This window comes from Anguilla rostrata, chromosome 17, assembly GCF_018555375.3.
Source record: "Anguilla rostrata isolate EN2019 chromosome 17, ASM1855537v3, whole genome shotgun sequence".
Lineage (NCBI taxonomy): Eukaryota > Metazoa > Chordata > Actinopteri > Anguilliformes > Anguillidae > Anguilla > Anguilla rostrata.
In genome coordinates this window covers 27,430,168-27,437,092 of record NC_057949.1, presented here as the reverse complement: position 1 = coordinate 27,437,092, position 6,925 = coordinate 27,430,168, and the positions used below count along the sequence as shown (strand labels likewise).

The window sequence follows — 6,925 nt, the reverse complement described above, 5'->3', positions numbered from 1 at the left end:
AAATACAGTCACATCGACAGTTTGGAGAAATGCAAGGCATTTCATAGCAGCACACTGATAAGCCAGTGTTTTGACTTTTTACAAAAAGCTACATTCAACTAACTAATGCAGCGTAAGCCTTCACTGTTATACCTAATAAAGTAATTACAGGCCCTTGCATTGTTGAATGCATTATGAAAATGCCTTTGCAAACAGAGTAGGGAATAAATATGGAGGAAGCATAAAGCACAGATTTCACATATTATCACCTGCAATCCAATGCATTTTGGCCACATATTAACACTGATTAAGGTCACTTTAAATACATTTTCTGGTTTTTGAGTCACGAGAATTGTTCCCTATACGTTTATGAACATTCCAACTTGTTGAATGTCCAGAATAAAATTCAAGAGTCCAGTTTTTCAAGAGAATTCTGTTGTCCTTGCAGAACTGCACATCCATGATTTTTTTTTTCCACAGCAGTGTAATTAATAATAATTAATTATGCTAGTTGAATTAATAATTTGGTCCATATGGCTTGTGACCCTGGCTCTCAGGTGGAAGCAGGGTCGGGGCACACCCCTTCGCCCCTCCACACTGGAACCAAAAGATTTGGGGACTCCTTGGATCCACTGAGCTGGTGGGCATGCTGTGGGGGAGGAGCTACGAGGCTGTGGTGCAGGACACGGCACGAAAAGGGGCATTTACTGTACGGGACACAAATCCGAAAACGAACACATTTCCCTCCGTGTGCGGCCCCGGGAGTGTGCAGAAGTTTCTACGCCCCAAATTTCTCTGAAATTTAGCAGGTCGGACATCTTCCAGAAACCGCGTTTCTCGTGCAGAGGGAGCTGCCTGTCCCTGGTTTCAACAGGAAGTCTACTGCACACAAGCCTGACCCCCCAGGCCCCTCCATAGAGTCCCAGGTCCACACCTCCAGCTCTCCAACTGGCTCCATAGCTTACCCATCCCCCTTTAAAGGAAGGCACTGCAGACAAACCAGTGCCTGAAACGCCATGCCCAATTGGCTGATTTAGGTTTAGTGCAATCCAGCATTCTATTTCTCCTTCCAATTGTACTGTGTAGTCCATGCGCTACTACAATGGTAACCAACCCTGTTCCTGGACATCTACCATCGTGTAGGTTTTCACTCCAACCCTAACAAAGCACACCTCATTCAAATGGTAAAATGGTAAATGGACTGCATTTATATAGCGCTTTTATCCAAAGCGCTTTACAATTGATGCCTCTAATTCGCCAGAGCAGTTAGGGGTTAGGTGTCTTGCTCAAGGACACTTCGACATGCCCAGGGCAGGGTTTGAACCGGCAACCCTCCGACTGCCAGACAATCGGTCCTGAGCTATGTCGCCCCATTCAACAGCGAGAGATCTACCGTCCTGAAGGTTTTCACTCCAACCCTAACAAAGCCACACCTCATTCAACAGCTAGAGATCTACCGTCCTGTAGGTTTTCACTCCAAACCTAACAAAGCACGCCTCACTTAACAGCAAGAGATCTTGTTAAGCTGCTAATCAGTAGAGTCAGGTGTGCCAAGTGAAAACCAGTCAGGTATGAAATGAAAACCTACGGGACAGTAGATCTCCAGGAACAGGATTGCTCTACTTAGGCCACTGCTCTACTAAGATCACTTGAAAAGATGACGGGCAGCTAATAGGTCAGAAATGGAATCAGTGGGTCATATCCCCCTTCTCACACACACACACACACACACTTTACACAAAATACATGCCACTGCCTGTTGTGTGTAGCCAGCTAAGCTGTCATGTGGTCAGTGCATATCCCCCCTGGTGCTGGCGTGCTCCTGTTCCCTCAGCGTTCCCTCAGTGTTTCCCCAACGCTTCCTCAACGTTTCCTCAGCAGGATGTAGGTGAAGAGCAGGACCAGGCTGGCCGTCAGCAGACCGATGATGACCTGATGGAGCGTGATTGCGCTCTCCAGCGCGTGGATGCGCTCCTCCATGGCGCTGGTGGTCAGGTAGTCGTAGACGGAGGCGCCGATGCCCCACACCACCCAGACAGCGTCCACCACGGCCTTCATGGTGGGGGACACCATGGAGAGGGCCACCCTGACCCGGGGAAGGGCCGCATAGAGTGCACTGCAGCCAACCTGAAACACACACACGCACATATGCACGCACGCACGCACACACATGCACATACGCACGCACGCAGAAACACACGCGCACGCACACATGCACGCACACACATGCACGCACGCACACACATGCACATAGACACATAAACACACATACATGAGCAGACACACACGCGAGTGCACACACGTACACACGCTCACACACACGCACACATACACACACACACACAAATGTACATGGCCACACACAGACACAAGGGTAAATTCATTAATGCGTGCAAACACACGCAAGGAATCCATGTATGTACACATGCACAAATGCAACACAGGAATACCCAATCCCTGAATGCATACACGTGTCCACGTGCATGCATAGGCACGTACGCGCAGAAATGTAGGACATGAAAATGACCCCATTATTACTGTACAAAATGAAACGGCAGCAATCACACAATGATCGCAAATAATGATACATCACTCGAGCATAAGAAACAGAACCATCATATTCCATTTCTAAAACAGTCAGTATAAGGCTTCAGTTTAAAAAAATATGCATTTTAATGAGTAGATTTTCCGTGGTAGGAACGTCGAACCCGTGTCAAACGCAAATAGCCACTAAGGTATTCCTTATTGTCGGAATGATGGGCAAAATAAAACTCAATTACATCTTCTACGTCAGCGGTTGAAAAAGTGTAGGCTATTGAGACGGACAGCTATAGGTTTTTAAAAATGCATTTCATTTTACGTTCATTTTTTGTCAGTACAGATGCTTAGATGATATTTACATAACATATTTTAAAAACAGCAAAGATGTGTTCAGTGGATTAGGTAATCCGTCAAGGAAGTGTGAGTTTTCACAGAACCGTTGTTTAGAAACACCTTTTACCGCGACAGAAATGCAAACCACCAACAGAACTCTCAAATTGGAGACTATACGTATATATAAGTGGTGCCAACATAAGGATTGTTAAACAGATACAACACCAGTAGCCTAGGCCTATATGTAGGCTAATTCCTGCAAAACGCGTGTGTTTTATTCTTTGCTAATACTGTGCTTCGTCATGTCGGATGTTGGAAGTAGCACACTGCTATGTATCGGTAATCTCACAATCGTCATTTAATCAACATTAGTTTGCATTATAAGATCTCAAGCTAATACCAAGCGATCCAATGCTTTGCCACACCAAAAAAAGAACACATATAGCGCAGTCTTACCGAAATCTTTCCGCTGACAAACAAATCTGTAAGAATGTCTTCAACATCCGTAACCAATTATCAGAGCCCGCTAACTAAAGTACACACAGTATTTCAATTAGTGTCACACTCACTCAGTTGGTTTTCCCGACTTTCACGTCGGTACGCTGAGCGTCCAGAGCACGCGCCATAGGCGTGTCCTAAAAATAGCATCAAACCAGCTACGTTTATGATTTATTGATATCGTTCGGGTAATTAGTATGATACATGAGGCCTGTCTATAGGGGACAGTTGCACCATGTACTGTAATCAAAATGCATCGTTTCAATGTGCTAGCGGTTTGAAGAATGTATTGTGTAATTTTTTTTCAGATACACAACTAACTTCCTGATATCTTGCATTAACATAATTGCTCTATGGGGCAAGCCGTCTGGCGCGGTGGCCAAGTGGTAAGGCGTCGGTCTCGTAAACCGAAGATCGCGGGTTCGAACCCCGTCCGTGCCTCATGGGAAACGAGGAAGTCGAAATTTTTAAGCGTACACAATGACAAGAACTTCAAAGTTTATCAAACACACGACGAGTGAAAGATATTCCGTGCAGGTCTTCAGAAACACAACCGAATATGAAACAAATTGAACATATCTAATCAAACCATAAATAACATCTACGTCAGAGTCATGCCTTTGGACATAAACTTCATAGGATTGGATAGCTGAAACCTACCCATTGCAGTTGTTATGCTCTCTAGTTCTTTTAAAAAAAAGAATTTCAAATTTCCACAAATATTCTTCCAGAAGGAGCCGCTACAAAAACAAAGGCATATTCACGTATTTGATTTGACTGCAGAACAACATGGCACTGCAGCCAGAAAACGCAAAAACGAATTTTACAATAACTCCAGAAACTTTGGAGACCAGTGCACAAATAATGAATGTTAAGCTTAACATGTAAACTTGTTTGGCCTTGGCAGGCTGTCTGAAAAGTCTCTTTGCGCAAGTGCTCACAAATGTGCCCCTGTCAGAATTTAAATGACATTACAGTTACATCTCCAATATAGCCAATAAATCTTGAGTCAGTGTCTTGGAAGATTAATGTACTTACAATCATAACGATTCGTGCAACAGACAGGCCTATCCTAGTCCAGAGCGTAATTATACAAATGCAGCTTAGCCTAATTGGCACTTTGTCTACTTGGGTTGTTACACGTCTTTTTGAATTATCTAGTTAATCAATTTAGCGTACGCTCGTATGCAGATCGATTCACATGACCGATAGGGCTTCATATGCCTGTGACTATCATCAACGGCGACAAATACGCATGGTTATAATAGGAAGACTAGCGCAAATTATAAACTGTCACGTGTCATGTCATATAGCTAGCTCCACTGCGTCATATATTTGACTGTCATGTCATATAATTAACTAAATTATGCCCGACACAAAGAAACAATCTGTTCTACTGTGTTCTCTTCGTCATTCGAAATTATAATAACATAAATGGATGTAACACCAAAGTTTTCCGTTTGGTGGCAATAGTTATCTAATAACCGTTCGGAGGGTGAGAGAAAAGTCTAGAGCGGCGCGTGCAAATAAATCAGTTTGCTACCTAGAATTCCATTTCAGGGAGGGCCCAGGGTTTGTTTGAGCTGGGACTAAGCGACCAACAATCTCCTCTCGCTGTAACCAGTCCGTCACGTCGAGCGTCCCTGCAACCCGGTGGGTCTACCACGAAAACGTCATTGACTGGATTACCCAAAAATAAACTTTTCAGGATTTCAAAAAAAAAAAAAAAAAACATAAGGAGGGCACTGATAACCAAACAATGTTATGTGGCATTTACATTTTTTCTTTTGTACCGGATAATCCTATCATTTATTTTTAGTGAAAGACTACCTTGCAGTTGCCTCGAAAAGGATGATCTTATCAAACCCACAGTCTCTGCAACATCCAAAAGCGGAAAGGGGAATCTCCAGTCACCGATGCAACATCGCGGCTATCCTGAACTCGTTCAAGCGAACGTCTCGTTGCATTCACTCCACGGAAAAGGCACGCCAGGCAGGCACATGGACAGTTGCAGCGTGGAGCAACTTCGTCATATCAGTGGTGCGCATATACGAGGAAGGTAAAAAAACAAACAAGAAAAACTGAACTTAATCTTCCTAGCAGGCTGCTAATGATCGAAACGAAATCATTTTTACCTCGGTGATCATCTTTGAGTGGAATATTGCCGTAGAGGAATTGTTTTGAACAATATTGGAACTTTGCCCTTAATTACGATGGCAAGTTGGATTTAGCCATGGGGGTAGCTATGAAACTGCGCAACCAGTTAAAGCATCTTGCTGCGTGCTCAGCGCAAATAACGTTTTTATTCCGGCCAACTGCTCAATATGGATTTCTTTCTGTGTCAAAGAATGCGAACAAGTAGTGAGCTAACGACTTCAGCCAAGCGAATCGAGATCAATTTGACGTATCAACGAGTTTCCTAAGTAGAAGTGGCATACGCGTAGGCTACAGACGAAGCCATTAATACATGCACAGTCACTATCAGTCATCACATTTCTTTAAAAAAATATTTTACGATCTTTTACGATCAGTTAGAAGTGTGTTAGAAGTTGGGTCTTTGTGGGCAAGGTGAGTCGTATACAGTCTCTCAACTGGCCTTCAAAGTCCCAGTTTTTGACTCACGTGATCATCAAGTTCTTAAAAAGGGTCATTATTATGTTGCAGTTACATTGTGGTTATAATAATGACACGAAAATGTAGTCTATATGGAGTTCATTTCAGTAAAAAGATAAAGTTTCAGAGTGACATTACAGGATATCATGAAGGATTTAGTGCCACCGACGGCTGAAATTCTACCACGTGCTGCTTTTGTACGCATTTTTAAAATAGATTTCCAAGGCAAGCGAAGCTTGAAGTAAATTGTATAAACATTGCATAATTATTTGTAACATTATAGGCTCTATGTGCTTCCCTCAAAACTCGTTTAAAATATTTAGTTTCAAGATCCAATGGCAATCAGAAGGCAGTAATTCGTGCGTTGAAGTGTTCATATGAAATTATGTATAATAATAAAGTCGCAATCAAGGTACGTCTCATTAATTCAGTAAAAGTAACACTGCAAAACGTAAATGCAATTTTCACTAAATTAACGAGCAACATTAAGTTGAAATGGAATAAATTACTAAATTAAAAAGACTATATAAAAAAGAGTTTAACTTCAACTGATAGCCCTATTCAGTGGTTCAAGGCAATCTGTTTCTTCAAAGCTTTTTTTGTTTTACAGTGAAGTGGACAAAACTGAAATACGTATGTTTTCTTATAAACCTAACTTTTTGTTTGGGTAAATTGTTAGTCTGTGGTATCGGTGCCATTCCTTCTTTTGCTTTTTAATTTCTTTTCTGATCATGCTGATGAATAAATATCTTACTTTTGAATATATCATTTCAGATACAATGCTTAATGTAAGTCATCTCAAAACAATGCAATTAAAGTAATAATGTAAAACTTCTCAACTGTACCAAAATAAACATTCAAATTGAGAAAAGTAGCGGCAAAAATAGTTACGGAAAATAATATGAATTTATCACTTTTTAAATATACGTATAGCATGGACTGTAGGCCCCTGGTGACATCA

General features: G+C 42.1%; 1 long non-coding RNA gene and 1 other non-coding gene across 2 annotated transcripts; one reads left to right on the top strand and one right to left on the bottom strand.

Moving 5' to 3' along the window:
* Window positions 1-5,130, bottom strand: LOC135243218 (uncharacterized). The gene is made up of 2 exons (XR_010326582.1): window positions 3,310-5,130; window positions 1-2,106 (listed from the first exon to the last, which is right to left on the bottom strand). It is a non-coding gene; the product is annotated as an uncharacterized LOC135243218 (long non-coding RNA).
* On the top strand, window positions 3,721-3,792 carry trnat-cgu (transfer RNA threonine (anticodon CGU)). The gene has a single exon. It is a non-coding gene; the product is annotated as a tRNA-Thr (tRNA).
* Window positions 5,131-6,925: the final 1,795 nt, after the last annotated feature.